Consider the following 13316-nt stretch of genomic DNA (forward strand, 5'->3'; position numbering starts at 1 on the left):
AAGTAAAACCCTAGTGTAAGATTAAATATATTCCAATGACTACAATTAATTGCAAAGAAGAATAAATCACTACACAAATAATTTATGTGTTTTAAATATCATTAAAAAAGCCATTAACAATCAAACAGGAAACTGGCAGCTTGACAATTTTATGACACTAAGCAGGACTGCAATAGTGTGATTCTGACTTCATTTAAGACAATGACAAACCTTCTGTTGACTCACTTGGGGAGTACTGAAGTGTCAATAATTTTTCATTTAAAAAAATCTGTTTTTCTTCTGCATTGCAAAGGAAATCAAAAAGGCTCAGAAGTCTAGATAGACCAACATTTGTGCTGGTTTAAGTATGCTTTACTTACTTCTGTAAATTAGCAGAATATTTTGTTATAGTTAGGATTGCATTGTCAAATAACTCTTGCATTGCAGAATCCCCTTATGTTCTTTTGAAGTTTAACACTTACTTTTTTCCTCTGATCAGGAAAGACTGTAAAAAACCCTCATAGTCTTATTGGATGGTTTGAGCCTCTAAAGGTAACAAAAAAAGGTAGATGATTTAGGATAAGCCATTTTGTATTGTTAATACATCAAGTCTTGTATTTACAAAGAGCAAAAAGTAATCTCGATATTAGGGTAGTTGACATTTTTCATGTTTATATAATTTCCAAAGAAGTGTTAGAGTTTTGAAAATATTGTGCATAATAGAAGTATGAGTAATGCTGAGAGCAACAAACCAAACAAAGAAAGAGAAGAAAAGGTAAGTTCAAATTGCAGCCAGTGTCTGAGCTATTGGTACTTGGCAGACAGGCAGTGTGGGTAATCCTCTGCTTTGCACTTCAGCAGCAGGGTTAGAAAGCCCAGGGCCACTATGGAGGGGAAACCCATCGACTCCATTCCCACTGGAGGACAGAGCCACAGAGAACCTGAAAAAACAGGCAGGAGAGAGCTTCTGTCCTGATCAAAAGGCAGGAAGAGTCAGTACCTCTGCAAGACAAGCAGCCACACCTCCTGCCTGAGACCTTCTGCTCCTTTATCATGAGCTGGCATACTGGGGTGAAGGTAGATATCCCACTTTAATCTGCTGTCTCCAGAAATAGTCGGAAGCTCTGCCATCTCCCCTTTCTCCCAGACATCTTTCTTTTTTCTTCTGACGCTGGTACTTCCAAGGGGAAAAGGGAAGGGGCACATTGTGGACTTCCCAGGGACCATCCACAGGAACATTCTCCATGCTGCTCTTGGCATGAAGCAGCTCACTGGGATGAAGGAGCCACAGTCTGCTCCTCCCTTCCTGCTTCTGCAAATCTCTCAGCTCAAAATACACCATCAGTGGTTCCTTGCTGGGTTCCACCTGCAGAGAGAGGGGCTACCAAGAGTCTGCTGAGGGACAGCAAGCGAGCAAGATGGGAGGGGATAATATTTTGGGGCTGAGAGTGGGGGGGAGGGAAGGGCACTTTATGAATTATAGTTATCTCCTATACTGAGTTTAATTTATCCCCTAGGACCTAGGTTGCCTGAGAATAACTACTCCACAGTGCTCTCTGCTTGCACATGTCAAACACATGTCCCTTTCCCAACAAGGGCCCTGGGCAGAGGTTTATGAGACAGTTGTAGTGAGCTACTGTTGAGGCACTGCAGTATGCCAACAGATGGGCTGGGATGAACATCTTATGTTGGAGATTGCTCCCCAGAGGCTATTTCTGGCCTCTTGTGTTGCTGGAGGGCAATGGAGCTACAACATCACACAGAATTAGGCCTGCTAGGTCTGAATGAGGAAGGTGTTCCTAGCATTTGGGAAGCAAGTGCGAGTCAGCTATTTCAGTACTGAGACGATAATTGCCTTGCAATTTGAGTAATTACCATGTGTGGCAATATATGTGCACTGTGAAAGTGTTTCCTAATGCATCCATTAGTGAGCAGCTATGCCACACAGTAGCAAGACTTTGCCTCTTTCACAAACTTTTTAAAGTCTGTGAAAAAAGTTAAGTGCTTCCTTCAGAGTTGGGAGGAGATTAGTTACAGCCTTAACTTGAGGCTCACCTCCACGGAGGTGTATTTTTATTCTGTGGAGAAAAATAGTAGGGCTGCCTGCTGCTTTTATGCTTTTCAGTCCCTATATGTAGAAAGACTTCAAGGCACAGCCTTCCTTCTTTGCTAAAATGAAAATAAAATGAAGAGTAACTGTGTTAAGTGAGGGCAACAGGAAAAATATAGCTCCAGAAGCTAGGAGATATTTAGGCACCACATTCCCATTGAAACTGTCTCACTAAAATCATTCATTCACGTGGACAGTTTGTGCTTGGCCTTTGGTTATGTCAATATAATGCAGTTTCCAGAAATCTTTACCCGTTCTCAGTAGTTAATTACGACTATCTAAGCCAGTCAGGCTTGATGGGGCTGAATGAAAAAATGTGTGAATGTTTGAGTGCCCCTCAGTTCTGGGCTTTTAGACCTTTTTCCCGTCTGAGGGAACTGCTGTCAAGCAGTACGGCCCCATGCTTTCTTCCTCTGCCTGCCCCAGTCAGTAAATGGCATCTCTTGTATAAGGAGAGTGAGGTGCGTGATGGTGTTTTAACTCCAGGGCTCAGAGAGCAGCCCGCGGCTGAACACGATGCTCCAGATACCCTGAGCTAAAGGAATGGGCCCCGCTCCAGCCCCAGAGCTGCGTGAGGGCCCTGGTGGGCATGGGCCCTCGGGGCCTGGTTGCTCACAGCTCGTGACCAGGCCTCGCAGGCAGGCTGAGCGCTGGCACTCTGCAGCAGTTATGCAGCTAGTTACGGACTGGCAGGCAGGTTTCGGCATTTATTGGTGCCCTGTGACACCTAAATTATCGTAAGGTCAGAGAATTCATTGAACCCGAGCAGCAGTTAAGCAATTTCAGACTCATTTGTGGCCATTCAGACCCAACAAGTTTTTCAGAGGAAGACTATTGGCTCCCGGTAAAACATTAATGCAAAGAGCACCAGAAGAAAGCAAGGCTGTTTTAATAAGCTGTCTTGCTGCTGCGGCAGGGACGGGCAGGAGATTATTCCCAGCAAGTGGCCTGCTGTGCCAGCTAAAGGAGTCCCTGGGACGCCAACAGAGGATAATCAACAAGGAGACACCCACGCCACATCTTTTTCTGCTGGCTTTCCTGTCTTTACACCTACTGTGGGTATCTTACTGATCTCAGAGCACCAAGATTCAGCAACCCCCTTCTTAATGTTTAGTACCTTGAGCGAAACATGAGGCCGTCTTGTTAATAGCCTCACTTGCCTGCTCTAACACGTCCATTGCTGCTTTCGCTATCCTGGTAGCAGTGGGATGTCAGCAGGGGAAGGAAAAAAAAAAAAAAGAAAAAGAAAAAAAAAAAGGCAACAGCCTGATGTAGATGAGACCCAAGGAACATAAATCAGAACCTTCTGGAAGGCAATGCTGAAACCCAGGCTGCTACAGAGATCCTCCCAGGGTGGCAGGAGGAGGGCCTGGACCTGCTCCCTGAGAGGCCAGATTCCCCCTTCTGCTTTGCCATGGGGCAGAGGGGACAGGGAGGGGACAGGGAGGTGGAGAGGAGGGAGGAGGACCCCAGGGGGACAGGCGGTGGAGGCTGCATCCCTTTCCTCTGAGTCAAGGGACAGCAGCTGTCAGTGCGAAGGTGGAGACATGTAAATGGCAGGCCAGGTTCGCTGCCTTCCCAGAGCAACAGCAGCTGAGTCAAAACAAGCACAGCCAGAAACATGAAGCCCTTAAACCACCCCCCCGCCACACTCACTCACATATATACACACATCATAATTCATGCTACATCAAAGCAGTGATTACCACAGCTTCCTGGCTGTCTATTTCTGTTTATTTATGGTGCATTACACATTTTAATGCTATTCTCAAGCCGCGACTCAGCTGCCACTGTTCTGTATTTGGGTGGGGAAAAAAAGGAAAAGGAAAAAAAAAAAAAGGCTGTAATGTACAGCATGTTGTTCCCTGAGAACAAAGGACAAATGAATGCTCAGCACCTTCTGGGGAGCAGCAACTCAGAGTTATTCATAGCATGATGACCCATCCCCATTTCATTCTAGTTCATTGCCAATTCATTTGAGTAGGGGGAAGGTGACATGGGGTAGGGAGAGAAGGGCCAAAGCTGCTCCCCAAGTGACCTTTAAGCCTGGCTGGCTTCAGACAAATCTTACATCATCGTTCGTCTTTATGATCATGTCAAGCTCTGGGCTGCTTCAAGGCAGGGGCAAGGGTTTGATGTCAGCCTGAGCAGAAACACCAAACTCTTGGCTTGTTTGAAGCTGGATTCAAGCTAATGGCAAGAAAGCAGCTACTAGAAATGACACCCACTGTGAGGTTGCAGGCTGCTCCCTCTTCTGTCCCTCCCCATAAGGTTAGAGCATGTGGTTAGAGCACAATTTATTAATTTATTTAAGGAAACGACACTCAGCTCAGACCAAGCTGAGCATACAAGATTTATTTCTCTTTGCCGTCAACCTTAACACCATTCCCTCTTGAAGCCTGACTTCTCATTACCATTACTCTCCTTGCAAAATGCAAGTCATTTTGTTTATGCCATGGGAAAAATACATCATCTCTTTAAGTGCATCAACAATATCAACATACAACAAATAATACTGAACAGGCAGGAAAAGCAGAAGCCATTGTGCTGGCAATCCCTACTGTGAGTGACACACAGGCTGCCGCTGTGTACCTCCTGCTGTACCCTGGTGTGTAGGAGTGGCACTTCTGAAAGGCTCTTTTTAGACCCTTTAATATTCCAGCCATCCTTGGGGGTGCACTCCAGGCAACATGCTATCAGCTTCTGCTGTAATAAACTAATCTTAAAATGCCTAGCTATGGTGCCCATGAAACACACTACATGTATATCCAGGGTCCTGAAGCACTCCTTCCAAAAGGCGGTTATATAGGAGTGGGGGACGTGTGGCTATGCCCATGGTGCTACACAAATCTACCTTGGCTCTGAACTAGGAGAAAGAAATAAAGAAAAAATCTCTCACCTACTCTATTCACAGCTATTTTTTCCAAGAGCAACCTCGGCTCATGCCAGAGGGGCCAGCACCTTCTCAGAGAGGTCTCTGTCCACTGGAGGTAAAAACACCAATATAAAACTGCTCTTGATGGCAGCAGCCTTCAGGCACTATTGCATGGTGTCACATCTGAACCAGAGATCCACGACTGAAGAGCTCCATACCTTATCACAAACTTTTAAGTCACCCAGTCTCTCCTGACACCTTGTTTACAGAAGCTGTTGCAATGTGAAAGGATAGCACAAAAGAGCTAAGCCCTGTAGTCCTTATTTTTTCAAGCTATTACAGTGACATTTGTGTTCTTCATTTCACAGAGTTGCTGAACTTCATTAATATGTATTTATATGGATATTTTTATACGGATATACAGGTGCAAACACAATGGCAAGGACAGACTCTAAGCCAAATGTTGATCTTATGAACAGATAAAAAAGGAAACTCTACTCATGCTGGTGAGAATGCACTGGATTTACAGTACAAGGAGTGACAGCCAAAGTGTCTGGACAGCATAGTCTACATGGAGTTACGTTTCCTACTCACTTATCCCCTGCTCGATCCACATACTGCTGGTGGGGGCCAAGCCCCATCCCATCACCAAGCCCCATCCCATCCCCTCAAGGATCTGAAAGACTTTCCAAAGGAAAGGAGGAGGAAAATCCTTACATGAAGGATGGGTCTGGGCAACAGCAATAAGCAGGAGAACAAAAACAGAGATCAAATGCCAGAGAGCATGAGGACAAAGTCACTGTGGGGACCTGGGGCAAGTGGGGTGGCACCAAACCCCACATTTGGACTGTGGCTGAAGCTGGGAAGCAAAGCAGATGCCTACCCCTCTGAGGGAGTAGCCCCCAAAGGAGGCACCTGAGAAGAGCCCTGCTGAGCCTCCCACCCACCCTCCAGGGGGCTCTAGTTAAAGGCTGTGGCTGGGGGGCTCATGCTGCTCCCAGCAGGTCTCGGTTTCACAGACTGCTTAATCCCAGACGGCATGCGCTAGCCCAGGCAGGAACCGTAACTGAACCCCTGGGGAGGGATTTGGTATGCAGAAAGAAATGCTTCTGCCTGCGGTGGCGTGTGTGACAGGGGTATTTTTAGCCTCCCCGCTCAGCGCCCACGGGCAGTGGCCGCAGCACCGAGGGCAATGTGGGAAGAGCTGCAAGCAAGCTGCGTGCAAGGGGCAGCCAGGTCAGTGACGTGGGGCTTCAAAAACAAAATTAAAGGTCTTGGGACTGCACTTAGGTGAGAGATGACAACTGTTCGAAAGAGCTGGTAGCTCCTCTTGGCTCAGTAACCTAGCTGCAGCTGGCCAGTTCCAGCGCTGAGCATCAGCCGATTCTTTTTTTCACTAAGTGCTTTATGATCTGGGGCTGTAGGTCTCTTATCACCAAAAAGAATAGGGCTGAGAATGCTGTTGCTGTGTTTTTGCAACCAACCTGCTGTAAACCAACAGACAAATTGGAAGAATTTTGGCAACTCTTCTGTCACTCAAGGTTTTGCTGTCACTGCAAATGAAACAAAAGGTGTTCACTTTATCCTTTCATGGGTTCAGCTTAAAGCCAAGGGGTACAAAAAGTGTATTTATTTTTTGTCCTGTGTTGACAAATCAGGGAAATATTATTTTTATTACAGCAAATTATTTTGTGAATTTATTATGCTCCTCAACAGGGTAATTCAGACTAAACTATTCAACCCAAAGTCTCCATTCTCCAGATGTTCAGTTCTCTTGTTGAACTATGCTTCCTTTTAGTTTGGGCCACTTTTAAAATAAATTTAAAAAAAAAAATCCATTTTGAAACAAAAGGTGAAAAAGTTTCATTTGGAAAATGTCAAAATAAATCATTTTTATGTTTTTTTTTTTTTGGAAACTATTTCAGTATTTCTGTAAAGACTGTTGAAACAAGAAGTTTCAAACTTTTTAAGATTTCCCCTTGTCCCTCATTTTTGACAGAAACTCCATTTTTGGACAATTTTATCTCCTAAAAAAAAAAAAGCTTCTAATACTATATAGGTTGGAAAACAAAGGAAAGTAGAAAACAGAAATTACAGGATCAGCCCACTTTAGCTCAGCTAAGCTGTGGTCTTTCTTGGCACATCAATGAACCCCTGAGAGCAAGGAATAGGGATTAGGTGTCCTTGAGAGACAACGTTTTTTGGTTTTTTTTTTGAGAAGGAGGAAAGTTCTCAAGAAGGAACAGGGAAAATGCAAGGGAAAAATACATGAGAATGGTCATACTGCTTTGCAGGGTGATACTGAAATGGGCAAAAAAGTGCTGGACCTAGAAATATTTCTGCCCTTTATCCCCATGACCAATTTGGGCTTTGCAAGCTGCCAATAGTTGTGTAGGCAATTGCACTCCTATCATAAGAAAGATGTTTCCATTGTAGCAGAGATTTGTTTGCTTTTTGAGACCCTGCAGCAACTTCTCAAAACCAGAGTTGCAGTGCTTTACTATAAACACCAAAGTAATCTTACAGTTCTGATTTGACCATCCATGTTCCCCACTCTGTTCACAAAATGTTTTGCTGTTTACAGCAGGAAAAATAAAAATAAAAATATAAAATATATATATATATATATAAAAAAAAAAGGTATATGAACATTATCTATCTTGTAGCCAAAACCTTTCAGTGATTCCCAGAGAGGAAAATTCAGGATTAGAGATAATATTTAGTTTTCTGCTGTTGGGTCCTTTCTCCTCTCCCTGCTCTGTCCTCACTTAACACACACACCAACAGTGATTAAATCAATGGGAATTAATCATATCCTGTGAAAGAAAAGTGGACCTGCAGTTTGCCTTTTCTAAGTGTTGGAATAATACAATCAACTTCAGGAATCATTTGTGATTGCTCTTGTCACAGCCTTTTGGCCAAATTAATCACTGTTACAGGCAGGCAAATCCGGAACCGTTCCCTCAATTTCATCTTCCAGCTCAGAAAGCATATGCAATACATTCTTTGTATGTGGTGCGTTTCACAAACAACACCAAGGAAAAGTCACAGCAATTTCTTCTTAGACTATTGCAAATTCCTTGCTGACCTCAAAATCTGAGTAAGGACCTGTAAGGACTCAGGAAATTTCACAGCTTGCAGGGGGAGGAAAGACATTCAAGAACCGCAGGAAACCATTTCCAAATTCTTCTGCAATGCAAAAATTGCACTGATCCAAAAATTCTCCCCCCTCCTGTACCACCCAGAGGTGCTTTCTTTCATTTCAACAAGATCTCTGGGAGAAAAGGGAAGTCAGACTTTCTTCCATCAGCCTCAGGGCAGCTGAGCACGCCCAGGCCCCCACCATTTCGCCTTGGTGCAGCAGCACCTGGCCAGTCCTTCCTCCCTCTCCAGTCACAGCCTGGGTATTCCTGCACCCAAGTAAATAAATGTCAAGAACTGGCCAAGAGGAAAATCCATTTTGTCATTAAAAGAAGCAAAAGACATTTTGAACACCTTACGCACGCAACAAATTAACACACCGCTTGGCTAATTACTGCTTGCTGAGGGCTGGAGGCATGCATGCCTGGCACCTGCAGCAGCAGAGAGGGCTCCTCACCAAGCTGACATCAGCTCCCTCTCCCCAGCCGCACGCCAGTAAGAAGCCCATCACATCTGGGCTGGGAGTCACCACAGCGCTACCTCTGGGTCACCCCCTGGATAAGTGAAACAGACTGACCTTGCTCCAGGGGTGGGCGGCCTCTTCATGAGACTGTGCCAGCACCCCCAGCAAGGCCTTGGGAAGCGCCCCTACAGCAGTCACCTTAGCCCTGCACCTCATCTCAGTGTGACCAATTAATTAACAACTTACAGCGCAGTGAAGCCAGCTACCTTTCTGCATCGGGTGGGATGTATGATCAGCTTGGGGGACTCCGGGGGCACTCAGCTCCTTGGCAGTCAGCCTGCTCTGGACTGCAAGAACAACAGGTCCACGTCTGTTTGCAACTCAACCAGCATGCGGTTCTCACTCTTACAGCCATCCCGATTGTTGTGACATCTTTGCCCTGCAGTTTGGCTAACTGTTAGGATTCATTGTCAAAAAGAAGAGGAAAAGCAGGAATTATAAAATAAAATAAAATAAAATAAAATAAAATAAAATAAAATAAAATAAAATAAAATAAAATAAAATAAAATAAAGATCCCAAGAGCAAATGCGAAAGCTGATAACACAGAAGATGAGTTCCACTGGGATCCAAGAAGTAGGTACAAGTCAGAAATTAAACCCTTTATTTAAGAAAATTAATAAAATTCTTATTAAATATTAATGAACAAGGCTGGAGTCCATTGTTTCCCTGGTGAGTACTAAGCAAAATTAAATATGTCATTCTTCTCCCTTTAATCCGATTGATAGGGGTTAATTTTAAGGTTAATTTTTTTTGCCATTTGATGTGTGTATTTCGGAAGGTTTACATAGTATAATCACAACTGGCATTTCACCATGGTGACGAGTTCCTCGCAGAGACTGCCCACGGAATTGTTCTTTTCCTTTCCTCGGAGAAACTGGGGAAAAGCGTGTCCTCTGGCTACAAGGCACTAGTGCTCAGACTGCCGGGGTGCAGTCATGCTTTGTTACCAATATACAGTGTGATCTTCAACAAGTCCTTTCGTTTTGCAAAATTTGCATAAAATTGCCTCCAGGATGTGAGCTTCTCCTCAAAAACAGGTGTGTATGTGGAGTCGTCAGTAAACTTCAAACCTTGTCTTCCCAGCAGAAAAGCAGACAATGCCAATCAAAAGGTGCATACTCGAAGAGAAGGATAAGAGGCACACCTCGTCCATAACTTGCTAGGCACGTGTCAGTGCTGAACCACTCTCACAGTGATTTTTTTTCTCTACATCTAGTTAGAATTTCTCTTGCCGTGACTCTATGCAAATGGTGCAACTATCCTCTTCCTCTCATGCTGCAACAATTCTCAGAACGGCAGCGAAGCCCCAGACTGTTACTTTTGTTCCTGAATAATTTCCCTAGATGAGGAAAACACTGGACTGAAGCATCCTGTCTCTGCAGGACTGGATGGCCAACTGTGAGGAGGAAGCCTGGTCCTTCAGGGAGAAAAAAGCAGTCCCATCCTCTTAGATCAGTCCCATGAGCGCAGCCAAAGGCTCCTCTCCAACAAGGAGCCTGGGACAGCCAGACTCTGCCCTGGGGTACAACCAGCTTCCCCAGTCCCTGTGATAATCCATTGGGCTCCTTGCCTGAAAGGCTCTTGGGGAAGACAAAGCATTATTTCATTTTCAAGGAGCTTAAATAGTCTGCCTGCCTATGCCCTTTATCAGCCTCAACTTTTTTGTAGCCCTGCCATCTAAAGTTATTGCTCATTCACTGTAGCTAATTCCTTTTGATGAGTTTCACAGCAAATACAGCTTCTTGAAAACTTGTTATGGATGCTGGCTTTGCGCATAAGTGAAAAAAAAATAATACATGGATGGATGGTACATCCATCTTACAGTAAATTAAAAATGAGAGCTACTTGGTGGCTGCTTCAGACATGCATAGGCATTTCTGGGTTGTGTTTGTTTTGGCTGGCAAAGCAGGAAACCGTGAGCATCCTTAAGGTTAAGAGAATGCACATGGACAAGGCATGATATTTTGAAAAGTGTCTTGACCTGAACCTGTGATTAAACAAAAAGGAAATAGCATTTGGAAAACAAGTAAAGAATTACTAAAATATTCAGGGCCTTGGAGGGAGAAATCTGCTTTCACTTTTCCTGGCATTTTGCCTGTCAAATTATGAGCTTATTTGTGGTGCTAAATGCTTTGCTTGTGTCTCAGAAAGCTGCAGGAACTGCTGGTTTTTTTTTGTTGTTGTTTTTTGTTTTTTTCCAGTGGAAGGGAGAAGTCATTAATGATCCCAAAGGCTAAGAAATTGGCACTGTCAGAAGCCAGGACTCATTATTTATTTATCAGCTGAACTCATCGAGGGCCCCCAATGTGCAGGATTTCCCACCTGACTGCCTGCCATCCCCAAAGAATGCTCTACATTTGCCCATGTGTGCACACAGGTATCAACCTATATATAAAGAAGATTAGGTTTTCTCTCAGAGATGTACAAGAGATATACATAGACCAAACCTATTATATGGATCAGCTATGGGAAGGGATCCCAATCCGAGTATCTTTGTTGGGTCTTTTCTTTGAGCTAAACCAAACTCTGAACTGCAATATACACTCCAAAGCTTTAGAGACAGTTTACATGTCTATACATCCTAGATACGTATAGAGGTGGTGTGTCCTGGGCCACTGAGCCCCACCAAGTATCCCTCTAGACTTAAGTAACTAATCCCTGCAGGATTGGCATGGGGGTGGAAGATAACCAGCCCAGTCCCATCTACAGAGGACCTCAGGGTCTGTAATGAATGTAGTAGTCTGTAACACAGTGTCATGCTGGCACAGAGTTTCAGAAAGAGCTGTGAGAAACCCAAATTTAGGCACATCATTGTTTAGCGTTTTGCTGTCTGCAGAGCCCAGGGAGGCCCTAGGGTACATGGAGAGGCTCTTTCCAGCATCTTGTGAGCAGACCTGATGCTCCACTAAAAAAGGAGTTCACTTCCATTGAGCCTGTGTCACCTCTGCATTGACACGCCTAGGGTCTGGGGGATATGGGGAGGAAGAGAAGAAACACAGCTCTGTCTCCCTTTCTGCCCTGCCTTTAACATGCTGCTTCCAATGAGAAGCATTGAGACCACAGGAGGGGTCTCACTGAAGTGTTGACATGTGCCAGTGAGCCTGTGGAGGTGCATAGCCTCAGCCCTTCCACCCAAAATGAGGAGACCCTATGGACCAGATCAACCTCTTATCTTTGGCCTTCAGAGACTTTATCAGAGAACAGGTGAGCGCATCAGCTTAGAAAATCTTATCCATTGAGATCAGAAAGCATTGCTTGCTTAGGCAATTGCTTAAGCAATTAAGTGTAGTGAATGTTCCCCTACAGTGGTATCCAGAGAAATCAAGAATCAGCTCTGCTCGACTTTCCACTCAAACTTCTCTCCAAGGAAACACAGGAGGGCAAAATAACAAGAAACTTTGGACTAAACATTGTAACCCTTGCCCCTGTCCTTCAGATTGCCCCTTGCCTTTTCTCTCTGTTTAATTTAAAATATTCATCTTTCAAGGGAAAAAGGGAACTTTAAAGGGAGGTATAGAACAAACCTGTTAAAAATACAGGTGAAATTTCACTGCTTGTTTGTGGAGCTGAGTACAGAAAATCAAAAAGTGTTCTGGCAGAGGAAGAAATGCATTTATTGAGGTATCACGCTGTAGCAGTGCACTGAGGCCTCTAATGAGAGCATGTTCCAGTATGCTAAGTAGTCCTTATCTACATGGGAAGATGTGTTTCCTGACACCTTCTGAAATCTAAAGACACAGCGACAAAGCACGGTGGCTTCTTTTTTACCAGCAGGAAAAGTAATGCACTGAGAAATCAAGCCTCATACCTCAAAGCTCAGAGCGGAGCAGCTTTGAAGAGTATGTGTAGTCTGATTTACCCCGGTGCCGCAGAGCTGGAACCCCAGTGCCAATCTTCTCGGGACAGGCCAACACCTAATTAGATGCCGGTTCACACGTCCTTTTGCATGTATCACCCATACACCATACACTGGGACTCGGAGCTTGCTAACTGAAAAGCCCCTAGCACTCAGTTCTAGCTAGATAAATAATAATGGCATTAAGAGACTAAAATATGAACATAAAAGACCAACTGTTGTAATTTCTTCTTTGTATGATTCAAGCTAACAGTGCCTCCTTTACTCAAAGGGAGACTGCTTTGAAAGGATCAAGAACAGCTCTGTGAAAGTGGGAGGAAGGGACATTTATATAACAATAAGCCTTTCCCCCCTTAATTTTCTCAGTTGGCTGCACAGTCTTCTCCTGTCTTTTGATGAGATCTCTTAATAAAAACATTAAAAGGATGAGCTTAGGCGGCTCCATTTCCAGTAATAGGATGGGTATGAGACCAATGAGAAACTTCATTTCATAAAACCTCCCTGCTGAAATCTACCCTACCTCAGCGTTTATCAGCTTCTCTGCTTTATTGTCTAGTTAAAATGGAAATAGCTCAGCTTTGGCTCTTACTCATCAAGGCATGTGGATGACAATGTCAACTGACACCAGTTTTCATAAGCTAAAAAAGCTGCTCTGGGATAAGCAGCAGTGAGACCAATCAGATTTAGTGATTAATATTTCCTGCTTCAGAAAATATAAAGACACACATGCAGTTAAAATTAGACTTCACTGGAAAAGATGACTTGGGAGAATAGTTGGGCAAAGATCAGGTTTCTGAATGAAGGACCAATGGCTTGATTTTTAAGTGGTAT

General features: G+C 44.1%; 1 long non-coding RNA gene across 2 annotated transcripts in view; it reads right to left on the reverse strand.

The window, feature by feature from the left end:
* LOC308191884 overlaps positions 1 to 13316 on the reverse strand; it is a 54166-nt gene that overhangs the window by 23424 nt on the left and 17426 nt on the right. The window contains exon 4 of one of the 2 annotated variants that reach the window (XR_013948338.1): positions 462 to 525. The exons of the other annotated variant lie outside the window; for it this stretch is intronic. This is a non-coding gene — a long non-coding RNA (uncharacterized lncRNA). The remainder of the gene's footprint in view (positions 1 to 461; positions 526 to 13316) is intronic. 2 annotated transcript variants of the gene reach the window in all.

The sequence above is a fragment of the Anser brachyrhynchus genome (genome assembly GCF_964034855.1).
Source record: "Anser brachyrhynchus genome assembly, chromosome: 3".
Taxonomy (NCBI): Eukaryota; Metazoa; Chordata; class Aves; order Anseriformes; family Anatidae; genus Anser; species Anser brachyrhynchus.